This window comes from Gymnoscopelus microlampas (assembly GCF_963454915.1).
Source record: "Gymnoscopelus microlampas genome assembly, chromosome: 9".
Lineage (NCBI taxonomy): Eukaryota > Metazoa > Chordata > Actinopteri > Myctophiformes > Myctophidae > Gymnoscopelus > Gymnoscopelus microlampas.
The window spans coordinates 27,875,333-27,890,025 of NC_139946.1; positions in this window are offsets into that span (position 1 = coordinate 27,875,333).

A 14,693-nucleotide genomic window follows, 5' to 3' on the forward strand; every position below is an offset into this window, starting at 1 on the left:
GGCCTGGCTGCCTGGGACAACACAATGCAGTCTGTGGTCCGGTGGGGGCAGCGCTGTTATTGGGAGGTTATGGGAGGTGGGACAAGCCCAGCGCTCCAACTCAAACCCTTTTGTTTTCCTGCAAAGGAGGAAATGGCCACATTCCTCACATTACCATGTCCATGGGGTCTGATTGAGCCTCCCCCTCTGCTGTTACTGGGGGGAGAAAGGGGGGGGGCACTGACATTCACTTTAATGGGGCTTTCTCTAATGAATAATCCCTGTGCATGCCTGTCCTAATTCATAAGCACAACTTTTCTATGTAGACAATAGCCCTGGGTGATGTGTTTAAATAGATACAGTGCCTGATAAAGCAGTTGCATAAAAGCCCTACTTAGGTCTGAAGTGTGTTGATTTGAGATTCTTGCAGTTTTACTTAAAGCCTAAAAGTGGTGTACTTCAGTACTTTATACTTCTACTCCACTACATCTCAGAGGCAAACAGTGTTCTTTTTACTCCACTACAATGATTTTACAGCTTTACTTTGTAGACTTAGATTATTATTGCAAAATGTACATACACCACTTCTACCAGCTCTATTTTATACTTTGGCTCTATTAGAAAATAGCCAATCTGCAAGTTCACATGCAATATGACACGTTGCGAGCTTGTATATATGCTATTTTCGAAACGTTTGACACATTTTGAAAATATGTAGTAGCCTTTTACTTTGGTACTGTATAAGAATATGTTGATGTCAATACTTTTGTACTTTTACTCAAGTGCATTTTTTATGCAGGCTTTTTACATGTAACATAGTATTTTTAAAATGAAATTGTGGTATTGCTACTTTTACTACAAGTATAAAAAATCTGAGTACTTCTTCCACCACTGATTTAAAAGGATAAAAGGTTAAAGATTGCATCAACAAGTATTTGTTCTTTTTCATGGCATTACCCCACCAAACATCAAAACACTCCTTCAGCAGAGGAGCGTGTGTCCCTGTTGTTACTCTCTGAAGAAAAACTCTGGGCAAACACCAGTAGCCGTCCTTTATGGCTGTGAAACAGCATTTACACACAAGTCTGAGTCGTTGCAGCTCAATTGAGAAACTGTCTCCAGCACCTGTCGACACAACAAATTCCACACCTAACTATAAAGAGTAAACAAGTCATACTAAAGGAACTGTCTGTCTGTCTGTCTATTCCTGGTGAGGATTCCGTTTACAGAAAAGGCAAGGACACACGTTCTCCTCATTGCCGTATGCATTCTGTGTACTTTGACTGCTTTTCAATGTTTTCCCATTCTATCACTGATATTTACTGGGCTGTTTCAACAGTTAATGCAAAAGCACTGTATTTGCGTTTTAGCCAGTGAGGCCAGCGCTGGCAAACACAGTGTGATCCCGAATCTGCCAGCCCTCAAGCGCTGCCAGGGGTCAGAGAGTAACTGCTGTGCTGATAGCCATCTATGCAGCAATATTACTAGGCCTCCCTCTATCTAATTTGCCTAACCAAATCCATCCATGTCAGTTAAATACTAGGTGAAGATCCTTTGTCAATAGGATCTTACCCTCCCCCATAACTGTTCTCTTTGCCTTTCATTTTAAACATCTTTGCATTTGACTAGGGCGGGTGACAAGTAGGGGTGAAAAGTTAGGAATGTTCCGAGGGGCCAAAGATGTCATTGGCTTATCATTTTTATTGCTCTATAAATATTGTTGGTCCGATGTGATGTGTTGTCACAGGGCCCAGAATTTTAAGGGGCATCCTGGGCCCTGTCTGTCTGAGTATCATTACAGCTACATGATACTCTACATTTCATTGCTGGCTAAAGATAGCTCCAGGTAACATGTATAATTAAGGGTGTCAATGCCCACTATTTCATGAGGTCCTACCTACGCATGTGTGATGTGTGTTCTTTGAAACTTAATTGAGCCCTAAATGTCTCACTGACAGCAGCCTTCAAACGCAGGTTACAATTTTCTCTTCTGCAGGACAAAAAACAATGGAAGCTCCAGGGCCAGCCTGCGCATCTCGCCCAGACACGAGAACAAAGACTCGCTCTGTTTGAGAGGTGAGGACGATACTGAGGTCTCTCGTGGTCAACTAAACAGAATTTCCATGACATAGTACGCAATTATTCACCTTTTCCATGATGTTACATTTTCGAAAATGAGTGTGGCCATGCTGTATATGATTTCAACACAGCAGAGGAAAGGGAGATGGTCCCCACAATGATGTCCACATAATCTTGCTAGCGGCTTGACCACATAAACGCTAATGTCCCTGTTCTGGGCATTGTATCTTATGCAAACATTCAATGAAAAATACATTTCATGTTGTGAGCTTGTAGCTATTTTCGTAATTTGGTATAGAGGAAAAAAAGGTGACCAAGTATAGATCCATGGGGCACCCCAGTCAACAAAGTAATAGAGTTTAAGTGGTTAAAATGCAGCACAGATCATTTTAGCACTGCAAATGTTTGTGAGGATAGTACATTGTTGTTGACTGTCTGTTCATGCTGCTTGTATATGTGCAAATATCTCAAATATTGCCAGAACGTTTGTGCATGTCTCCTGTAGGCTGTCTCTGTCCAGTTTATCTTTAAATAATGACAAAAAAGGGATTACAGTTTGGGAGTTGCTGAGGATGGATGGATGATGGATTTTTCATAATATGACTTAATAGTCCATACCCAGGGATGTGCGCACCCAGCGGATGTGCAGACTTTCAGTTATGTATGGGCAAGGCGTGTGTTCTAACTTCCTATGACTCGATGTCTGCCTAGGTCCGACAGTTAGAACAAACACACACGCGGTGCTGCTCCACGCGTTGTGATTCACAAAGAGAAGTTTTTCTCCGCAGCCGCAAGGCAGGTCGTCGCAGACCCCCAGCGAATGCTCCGCGGACCCGACGCTCTGCTCAAGCAAGAGTTGGATCAGGGCAAATACTGCGGCATGGTCATGCTGGACCTCCAGAAGGCCTTTGACTCCATTAATCACTCTATTTTGATTGGTAAGCTAAAAGCTTATTTTTGATAGTACATCGGTGAGCTGGATGCAATCCTATCTGGAGGGGAGGGAACATGCGGTGGAGTCGAACGGAACCCTGTCCCAAAACTGGCCCCGGTAAAAGTCATAACCTAGCCCCCCCCCGAACTGTTTACTGTACATATTTTTTGTTTTTCTTACCTTTAAACTGTTTATATGATGTTCTGCATAGTAGTGTATATCTGTCTTATGAATTGAATATGTGAGGACCCCTATTTAATCAAGCCGAAAGGCTTCTTTGGGTTTTTCATCCTTTTTAGTTGACCTTGTATTTTGAACTGTACTTCCATGTGCTTTTTCTCTCAGCAAACTTCTAAATAAAGTATTCAATCAATCAATCAATCAAAGTATCAATGAGTAAACAACACGCTAACGCTGTTAGCAGTTAGCACCAAGAGCTGACAGCCCGTAACCCAGTAGCTAAGTACGGGGACTGGCCACTGGTTGGGACCTTGACAGAGTACATCCGGGGCTGTAATTAACCATGACGACGACAGATCCCATAGCCCAAACTCCGAATCTCCGGTGTTTACACAAAAACGCTAATAAACCATCAATTGCTCAAGCCACTGAGGAGAACCGCGTGGAACAGACAGGTTTTGATGACGTGTTTTGATGACAGAGGCTTCCTTATTATATAGTAGGATATATATCATTAATTACATTGTAATAAATCAATTGAAAAAAAACTAAGTATCCAAAGGTATTGTGGGAAGTGGAATAACCCACTTTGTTTTTCTTAAATGGAACAAACTAAAGTACAAATTGAAATGTGAGCTGTGTCCATGCTTATCTAGATAACATCAGCTGAGGGGTTGATGTCAGTGTTTCAGGAAGTATTTCAAGGTGCCAGGCTTGTTTAGCCATTTCAGCACTTCAAGCAACTTTGTTTGGCCCAAAGAGATTAATCTTTTGTGAAAAAATACAACTCTGACATTCTTGTTGCCTAATGTTTGTTTATTTTTATTTTCACAAAATCCTTATCTGAAGCAATGTTTTGGAAATAGAAGCGATATAAACAAAGTTTCTGCATATTTAACAACTAAAGTAAGATGAGACATTTTTTCTCACTGTAAGCCTGCCTTGATCTCAAAGACTTCTTTTGGGTTTTATGTGATTTATTCAGTTGTATTTATCTATTTCTTTTTTATTTCTGTTATATTAACAACAAAGAAGCACCAATACGTGTGTGCAATGCAAACTCAAAGACACAATGCAAACATTAAATAAAAGTGAGTTGTCATTTTGTCATTGATAATTCTATTCAATGGCTATCTGTTAACACCATAATACCATATCGCTTAGCTAGCATTTTCGTTCTTGGTGGTACGTATTCAGCTCCTACAAGTTAAACCATCTCTAAACTCTTATTATTGTACCATACATTTGAAATAGCTAATTTGAAGTCTTTTGCAGTATTTTGAAAATACAAAAATACAGGACTAAAATGTTTATGTTCATCCAAATGACAAAAAAAAAGAAAAATACTGCCCAACCATGTTATTGACAGAAGAGGTTGGTGATTGGGGATTGAATTTGTGATGGATTCAGTGAATAGATAGTAAATGGGGCAGCAAGTTGAAAGCTTTAGGCTATGGGGCAGATGTTTTGTGTCAACAGAAGGCACAGGCACAGCCAATATCTCCTGCCCTCAAGCCCCTCGGTGGCTGATGCACCTGTCATCCCCCCACACCCATCACCCATATGGAGATCTGCACTTTCACCGCCATAGCAAGTGCATTGTATACATATAACAAAGCACACTGTACAGTTCACAATGACACAGACATGATATGGATCAACAGAGATAGACAGACATCGCAGACAGGGAGAGAGACAGCACTTAATTTAATTCAAGTATAATATATACATGAATTAACCACTTTAGTCCTATTTTATACTTCAAATATTCGGAAAAAAATCCAATATACAAGCTCACAACACAGCTAGCGACGGGTCATAAACTTTTAGATCTGCTCTTTTCTAAACATTTTGCCCAAAATAGGGAGGCCCGGATGAAAGAGGTTAAATTAAATGCCTCGTGCTCAAAAGTGTAAGATTATATTATAATCTTCCACTTGTCCACACAGATTAGGCCACCTACCACCTGTTTCCCTAAAAGAGTACAGACACACATCACAGCTATCTTCCCTTTCTCCAGACTCAGTTCTAAAAGCCATTATGTGTAAGAGGCTAGAGCAGGTGGGAGAACCATTTAATGTGACATATCAGCTGCGCTCGAGTCGCAGTTTTGAGCAAATGGCTCAGAGAGGAATTCCACTGAACAAGCCGAGCTTTGTGCCTCACTACGAAAACTTGGCCCTTTTAATCCAAGTTGTCAAGCTAAAACCATTTTGGCTGGACCCAAAATGAGGTATAGTCAACACAGGACCCAACAATGAAGCTCAGGTTACACACATGCTGGTGTGCGCACATGCACATGCCATAGAGGCTATAACCTGCCCCCACAGCCCACCCCGTGCAGGGGAGCGGAGTGGGCTGCGTGGAAGCAGATGGCCGTGTAAAGCCATCACTTCCAGGCCAGATAAAGATGTCTCCTAGGGCCATGCTCCCTGGAAGCAGCACCCCCTTCCCCAATCTGTTCATCAGCCATTGAAAGAAGATGGATGCCTGTGTGCTTGAAGCCTAGAAACGGCACACTCCCATAACAGAGGGCAGGTGGTGGACCTCTGGGAGCAGGCCAAATACCTCACTAGTCCTGCTACTGGAATGCAAGGGTTAAACACAAAAGATTCCTGTTCTAAAAAAAAAAAGAAAAAAAAAGGGGGAGAGAATGGCATTAGGGCTGAAAGTTCAACAATAAAGCATAAAGGAATTGTGGTAAACAAAATAGGGTATTAATTATGGATATATAGTGTATGTAAGGCAATACATCACGCAAATCGGTCAAATCACAGTATCTCTATAGTCATGTGATCAAGACGAATCTGTCCCATTTTTCATATTCCATCCTGACTGGCGAATTCTGAACAGTGCTGGCCCACAATAACCCACCTGACCTGGTGGCCACCTGTGCTCTGAGGAGCACTTTTTCTAGTTTTCTGTGTTGTATGTTGCAAATATTTTTACACTGTATTGTAGCACTTTGAGAGTTTTAAATGTAAAGTGCAATGTAAATAAAATGTATTATTATTAAGCTTGAGTCACAAATTTAAGTAAAGTAAAGGAATCTTTTTTTTAAGGATGTTTTCAGCTGTGAATACCACAAGCAAAAGCAATGGTTAAAAGTGTCTGATCCCTGTTAAATCCTATGTATCAATGTATTCCAACTTCTGTGTGGAATATGTTTTGAAGGCTCTATATGAGGCCCTTGTATCTTGTGGTGTTTGCTTGTAATGTATTTTGTCTTAAGGTGAACTTCGGCAAAAATAAGTGCACGTGTGCGAAAGATAGCCGCTCTACAAGCTCATAACGCGTCGCAGTGCGATATATTCGGTGAAGAGATATGGTGTACAGGGGAAAAAAGAGGGGGACGTGTATAGACCCCTGGGGGACCGCGGTCAACCAAATATATAGGGTTTAATAGCTCAAAATGTGCCTCAGTGTCGGAGCCCAAAGGCAAATTTCCAAGAGTTGGATAAAATTATCTCTATTCTAGATCTGTTCTGTTCCGTTCTGTTCTGTTCTTGCTGAAAGTGAAGTGTGGTGTAGTGGTAATGGTTACAATGGGGCCAGGAGTTTGTGAAAGCGTGGCCCTGACACAGTTTCCCCTGTCCACCCCCACCTCTGTTCCCAATGTCTGACTTTGTGTTTCTGGCAATTTGCTCCCATTGTGCAGCACTTCCTGATAGGAGGTACTCTGGAAGACTGGGCTCAGTCAACTGCAAAGGAATGTCACATTCCTTTCTAAAATTACGGATGTGTCTTTGGATTTCTGAGGCCAATTCCTGCCATTTTGACTGTCGTGTCTGGAGGAGAGAGCGTTTCCGGCCAGGCATTCAAGAGCATATATATCCTACTCTTTATTCAGGTGTAGCAACACTGGATGCATGTACATTAACCACTTACCACTGTACTGTACCCCCTCCAGGGGTCTATATTTGGTCCCCTCCTTTTCTCCCTCTACACCAGTGGTTCTCAACCTGTGGGTCCAGAAAACACGAGGCGTTGTGAGCATGTAGATCTGCTATTTTCACAGTATTTATCTGTGGAACCGAGTCAAACAAAATGTAATGCCTCAACTCCTACAATGCCGAGGGCTTGTCAGGGTGGGGGGTCCCCAGTTCAAATATTGATTATTTTCGGGTGTTGCAGCCTGAAAAGGTTCAGAATCACTGCTCTACACTACTATTTACTACGACATGCCCAGAATAAGGACAGAATAGGGTTCATGTGGTTAAAGTGATTTATTTTCACTTTTCCAGGACGGTGAATATCATGAATTGTTTGTAGATATAGTTTATTTTTTTAATACATAAATTATATAACTATAAATTATAATGAACCCCATGTCATGTTGTCAGCAACACCCCTGCATTCCATTTAGTCTTTGCTATGGCCCAAGTAAAAGCCTTGACTATCTTACCCCAATCTTGAACTTTGTAAGACGCTCAGATAAGAGCGTCTACTAAATGCATAAATTGTAAATTTAGGCAGCACAAGCACGCACTTACATTTCCCGTAAACATAAAAACACTGAAACTCCCGCGCTATGCTTGGCCCCTACGGCATTTAACCAGACCTTCTTCATTCCATTTCTACCATGCGTCTTCCAGACGTGTCACTTAATCACTTTCAACCTGGTGTCCCTATTTTGGGCGTGACATTAAAAGGCGATGTTTTTCAACATTTCCAAGTTGGTGAAAATGGTAGATCTACATGCTTGCGACGCATTGTGAGCTTGTAGATCTTCTATGTTCACTAAGTATATTGGGTTTAAGTTGTTAAAACAATTAAAGATTCCCAAAAGAGTTACACAAGCGCTTAATGTACAGGAGGGCTGCATCCCTTTAATTTATTAATGAGAACACCAGTCAATAAATCAATGAGGTCCCAACGTCCTTCCTATTGAAATGCCTGCAGTGCTTAGCCTATAATTTAAGTGCACCGTCAGCAAACAGCAATTCACCCTATGGCGTGCAAACGCTTTTATGAGATACATTACATTGTTAAATGTTTCACTATGGATTCTCCAGAGATGGTGGGGCAAATAATAAGCAATAATTGAGACGGGCAGGTTCTAAGTGGGAATGGGGGGCAGCAGGCCCTGTTGTTTACCATCTGAAACTGGGACTAGCTCCAGGAGAGGCGGTGTATGTTTGTCTGCCAAATAGTCTTCAGATGACCAGCATTCCATACCACCAGTATGAGGCACAGGTATGCTGAGTGAGGGCAGGTTCTTGGCTCTTCACACAGCATGGGCAAGAACAGGGGTTTCTTTCCACACAGTAAAACCCTCCGCAAGGGTCCATTTTTACACTGTGTTAAATCAACACTCCCCGATTTTGCTGTGTTTCAAGTCCCACAAAGGATCCCTCATGAGGGTAAAACACACAGATAGAGAAGCCAAGTTGTATATATACAGTTATTTATCTAATTATCTTTTCAAGAAACGGCCCAACAAACACCATTTTGAGGGCCAGTGGCTTTCTGAACAAAAGGACAAGTGGTTAATATTCATTAGAGAAGGCTCCATCTCCGCCAGCATAGAGAGCTTAAGTAAATATGGGACTGACTGAACAAATAGGAGCCGGTTAAGCCCTGGGGGACAGCTAGGACAACCTGTCTCTCCTCCAGAAGGTACACCGAGGTTACAGGGAGCAGGAGGCAGGAGGAGAGGCGGGGGACGGGGTCAGCACTCAGGAATGAGGAAATCAATCCCACCCTGGATGAGGCAGATAGGAGCCAGGAAACATTTGCATACCATTTCAGCCTAAATACAACACATGCGGCACAGGGTGGGGGGGTGTTGGGGTCGTGAGAGGAGAGACCTGCAGCTCGCTGATAGCACGTAGTCAGGTGGCCATTATATAGCTGATGACATCCACAGACCCAGGGTCTGTCCAGGCTAACCTTGCGCACACGGCAGAGACACAAAGACAAACAAAAGAGCAGAAGTCAAGTCCAGCAGCAGCCTGTTCATCAGGAGAGGATGCTAAAAATAAACCAAAATCCAGACACAAGAGATATTATATGAGGCCTCGATTGTAGCCTGCGATTGTAGCCGCATTGAGGCCTTTACCTTTGGGTTTGCAGCCTAAATACAAGCACAAATGAATTCTGAGAGCAATTCTGAACAAAACAGCATGTTTTAAGACGTTTTTTTTAAAGAAAATAGAAGTCAAATGGATTGTCAAATGTTTATACCTTAACTCCAGAACATTGGCATGTTACTATACGAATATTCTATATACTGTACATAACTATAAATGTCACAATTCATTTTAACATGTTTTGCCATTGCCCAGCTATATGAAAGTGAACAAATCATATTTTCATTAAAAGCTAATGCTAATTAAAGCTAATTTCTGCCTTTGGAATAACATGATAACATTTTGCCACATACTTTAGAACCATAAATACAAACCTTACTAACCCCACTGGATAAATGAAGAACACCCTCACAAACCTTCTGAATATTTTGCTGACAGCAAAAGTACATGCCATCATTTCAATAAATCCTCTCTTTACACTGCTGTAAACATCACTCTCACACCAGAGCTCCAATTGTGTTTGTGTAATGAATGCCAGACATTCTTTTGGCCTCTCCCTGTACATTTTGAAGCTTAATCTTTGTTACTTCCTCTGAGCAGATCTATCTGCCACATTGGGAATGTGTGACCAAAGCTTTGCTGCATTTGCTTTTGTGAGAGACTGTCTAAATTCCATGGATACTTTTGATGAGATGCATTCAAGTTTCTAATGAATCCTGTCTTTTGCTCTTTTGAGCCTTCAGTCTGAAAGGCAAGCACTGAGGTGGTGATTTATGGCACTGTAACCCGGAGAGTGATTACAACAGGTGATGACGTTTTCTCTCTGATCACCTACAACACTGACAATTTTATGACCTGTATAATTAAGACTTTACAAACACCGAAGGGCCAATGAGAAATGGAGTAAGATTAGAGGAAGTTATCTGAACACTATGTTTCAGGGTGACCAGTTAGAAATGACAGTACAGAGTCAATTTAGGTTCCGCTTCCGATGGAGCACTGAAGCATACACTAGAACGACAAAACTGATATATCAAACTGCATTAACACAAAACAAATATTTTTTTCTACTGGAGATGTTTTCAATGGAAGAACCAACTGCAATTGGAGGAAGGGAAATGTCCTCCAAATCTCCTCCACTACGCAATTGACATTGCGTAGTGAGTGGGTTTCATCAGTGCTTTAGTGATAGCTGAGGAAGTATACAGTCAGGGAGAGACAGTTGAACTGAAAGGTTTCCTTTCAATATATTTCAGTGGTAATTAAAGTTTATAGGCAATGCACTCAAAATGCCAACAAAGGGAGGTAACTCTTTATATCTGTCTGTACCCTACCATCTGACTAGAGACGACATCTGAAAACAATGAAGCATGAAAAGTATTCCATTTTCCTCTATGCGTACACAGAATACGTTGTCTGTAAGCAACTTCTTCAACTGGTCAGGTCCCCATGAAGTCAGGTTTCCATCAGAAGCATAGCAAAGAGACAGCTCTCTTTCTTATCATACCCTGACATAGTGAAATAGTTTTTGATACAACTTGACCATAATAAATAAACTGATTGTTTGTGGAAATGGGTTGGGACATCTAGAAGCATCTGACAAGCGTAGCGACAAGTGACCGCGATCCAGTGAAATTGTTGAGCGTGTGCTTGTCTACTGGACACTAAAGTTCTTGTCTTTGGTCCTGATCAGACATCACAAATGATTTACCCACACCAATGTTCCCTAGCCACAAAAAAATAAGTCTGCTTCTAAAACATTTTGAACTCAACAGCCACATCAAGTCAGTTGCTCATTTTAGTTATTTCTAGTTCAGGAATTCCAGCAATTGAAGCAAATAATCCACGTTTTTGTCTCCCCTCATTTGGACTACTGTAATACACTGTATTCTTGCTTATGTCAAGAAGATGTTACAACAGTCCAGAATTCCGCAGCAAAATGTTTTATAAAGACAAAGGTCCTGGATGAATGATCTACATTGGCTCATGATCAATTTAGGATTGAGTTTAAAATCCTTCTCAATACATATGAGGCTCTTAACAGCTTACATCAGAGAATTGCTGAACCCTCATAAACCTGTAGGCCCTCAGGTAATGTTTCCTACTTGTACCATGCTCAAGCCTTAAGACTGACTGTGCTTTTTCTGTCCTGGGTCCCAAGGTTACGGAACCATCTGCCATTGTGGCTCAGGTCAGGAAACTATGTAGTAGAGTGTTTTAAATCACATTTTAATGCCTAAAATGTTTTGTCACTAAGGCATTCTATTGATGTTTTGCTTTGTAACTCATGTGCTACACAAATACAAGTGTACTTACTTACTATGATGTAAACCTCAAATACTAATATAGACCATGAGTAATAGGCCAGAAACTGGGGAAAGCACTTGAAATTCTTTGCAGTAGCGTAGCTTCAGTAGTTTGAGTTTCTCAAACCTTCTATGAGGGCACACTTTGAGGACTCAATAAGATTCAAGAGAACATCAGATTTGTTTTGATGGGTTGTGTATGTAAAAATACATTGTGTGATATTACTGTACCAGACAGAAGCACATGTTGTTTAACATGAACTGGATATATTAGAAACCTCTGGTCTGAAGGATGAAAACAAGAAGAGTAACATAAACCTTATTATACAAGGAGAGACCATATCATTTATAATAGAAAGTAAGTTGACATGTGTAGTAAATTACTGTAAGTTTCAACAATGAATGAAGATCACTTTGGAATGTGCCTTAAGTTACAGGTAGTGACATGAATTGGGGAGTGTGTTTTACAAGCCCTGCACTTCTAAAACTGGAAATGAGGAAGGGCGTTACTTCAGGCAGTTCTGCGAGAAGACGAACTAATCAAAACACTTTCAGCTGTGTACGTCAATACCGCTGAAAGAATGTAAACCGACAATTCCCCATGTCAATTCATCAATGAATCCCAGGATGCCTGCGCAGTCCAGATCACAGCAATACATGTAGACATTGTTCCTTTTCTGTAGGGTATTTTTTTCAGGCAAGGGCACCCAATTTACAAACTTTGTCCAAATCAGATTGAAAGCCATCCAACTTCCCCTGCAAAGTAAAACAATCACCTCATTTAAATGTATGAATAATGTATTGTAGCATATAAAAGATGAGAGGTCATGTACCACAATGAGTATAATATGCCATATATCACCAACGATAAACTGTAATGGCCATTAGTTACCAGTTGCCACTGTAAGGGAGTAAAGGGAAAGTGAGCATTTTCTGGGTAAATTGCTTTTACCACTTCACCCAGAAGCTGCAGGTTGCTCAGATGGCTCTGAGGAGCACACGAGGGGGAGCTGTTAGGGGTTAAATGTCTTGCTCACGGACACTTCAACATGTACTATACTGGGTGAGCCGGGGGGGGGGGCAAACCAGCTACCTTCCGATTTCTATACAGCCACTCAGCTACAACTGCCCTGGTGTTAATTTAACTCTGAGAGTGTAAAAAAGGACCTGTCCATGTTTACACTCTCACAGTTAAATACCCTCAGGATTTCACAGTGCATATAGAATTACATTGTGGTTCACTTCCGCAATCTTGCTGCACAAAAACACAGCGCACAAAGGTTAGGTCGCACTAAATCAAAATCCTGGATGACATTACAGGAGTCTTGACATTACATAACAGGTGCTGATGCCAAAGACCGGAGCGAGTGGGGTTAGCCGGGGATGTTCGTGGCTCCAGGGCAACTCCGAACTAATTGCTGGAGAGTTTCCAAATGGATGCCCTCATTAGTTGTGAAAACAACAGGAGAAGCTCCACAGTTTTTACATAACCCCGGTCAAACCGCAGCATCAAAGCATTCCTGTTATGACGGCATATCAACAAGAAGATGCTCTACTTTCCATGAAGGTTTGTTTACACTGTCCCATGAGACTGAAAGAGAAATGAAAACTTCAACAATTTCTAGGAACAAATTTAAGGAGATGTTAACTTAGTACCATAGTCTACACCTGTGCTTCTCAACTAGCTCTGCACTCACTTAAAAAATGTCCATTAAAGCCAATGTCATAAAGCCAGGACTCAATAAATAACAATGATAAGTGTTATAATAAATCATCAGGGGAATTTACATAGTTGGATGGAAATAATGAACTCGACCCAGAGGCCCATGGTTAATTAACCGGATAGCGCATCATGCGCAACATGATGCGATGCGAGAGTGCGGTCTAGCCAACACCAACTCTGGACTCCTGAATCGCTGCCTCCACACTCTCCTATCTAGCATCAGGGTCTTGAGCTCTACAGTGTGGTTAGCAAAGCTGTCGCGCCGCAGTGCATCTACGTAGGTGGTGCGCTCCTTGCCTTTCCTGGCTTTGCCCTGGGTTGGCTCCCATAAGTCAATTTGCTTGCCACTAGTTCCGGGTGCCTGAACTAATATGCACGAAAACGAATTTCACCCAAGTCTTTACTTCTGTAAACCTGTTATGTGACAATAAAGTGGATAGTGTCCTGACAGCCTCATCATTCTCTCTCTCTCTTTTTTTTTGTTATGCCTTTATTTAGAGAGGGATAGGGAAAGTAGGCTGACAGGAAATGGGGAGAGATGAGGGGGGGGTGACACGCAGCAAAGGTCGTCGGGAACGGGAGTCGAACCCGCGACACGCTGTCAGGCTGGCATTGCAGCCTAGGGTGCCTGGACCATAGACATATAAAGGTAGACGCCTCCTCCGGCTCTAAGGCGTCTGTATCTCGGGCGCGCACCAGCTTCCGCCCTCAGTCGCGTGCGTCACAGAAGGGGACGTTCGGTAGGCCAATCAGAGGCCTACTGAACGGCCCCTTCTGTGACGCACACGACTGAGGGCGGAAGCAATACAAGGGTATTGCGATACCAGTTGCTCCAACGAACTGCAGAGGCCAATGAGGTATCTAGGTTTCTATATCTATGGCCTGGACCGTCACACTCCGGCCCAGGCCCATCCTTCTCTCTTTGACTTTGTCTGTGACCCGTGGTAGGTCCCCATAGAGCAGTGGTTCCCAAACCTTTATAGCTCAAGACCCAAAAGAGAAATTAGATGTTTGCCCGGGACCCAAAGTAGTGAAAATAACAGATCTACAAGCTCACAAAGTGTCGCGAAGCTTCTTAAACGTCTTTTAAATGTATTTATGTAAATGTATAGATTCTTATTTTTTATTTAAATTGATGAAAAGTTGGGATTTTTTTTCTTTTACTTTTTTAAATATTTGTTTTTTCAATGTAGGAAAAGAAAAGGGGACATTCACTCGCAACCCATAAAAATTGGTCCATGACCCAAACATGGGTCCCGACCCACTGTTTGGGTCCTGCCGTAAAGGACCACATTTCTGATGTGGTCTGTCCATGTGACACCTAGTGCCATTCGTAGCATCGACAACATAATCACAACAACTCCAGATCCATTCCACTTGGAGACCCGTGTTGCATGTATTTCACCCTTCTTTGCCCTCAGCTTCCTGTCTCTCCAAAAATTCAATCCATCTAAGTAAAG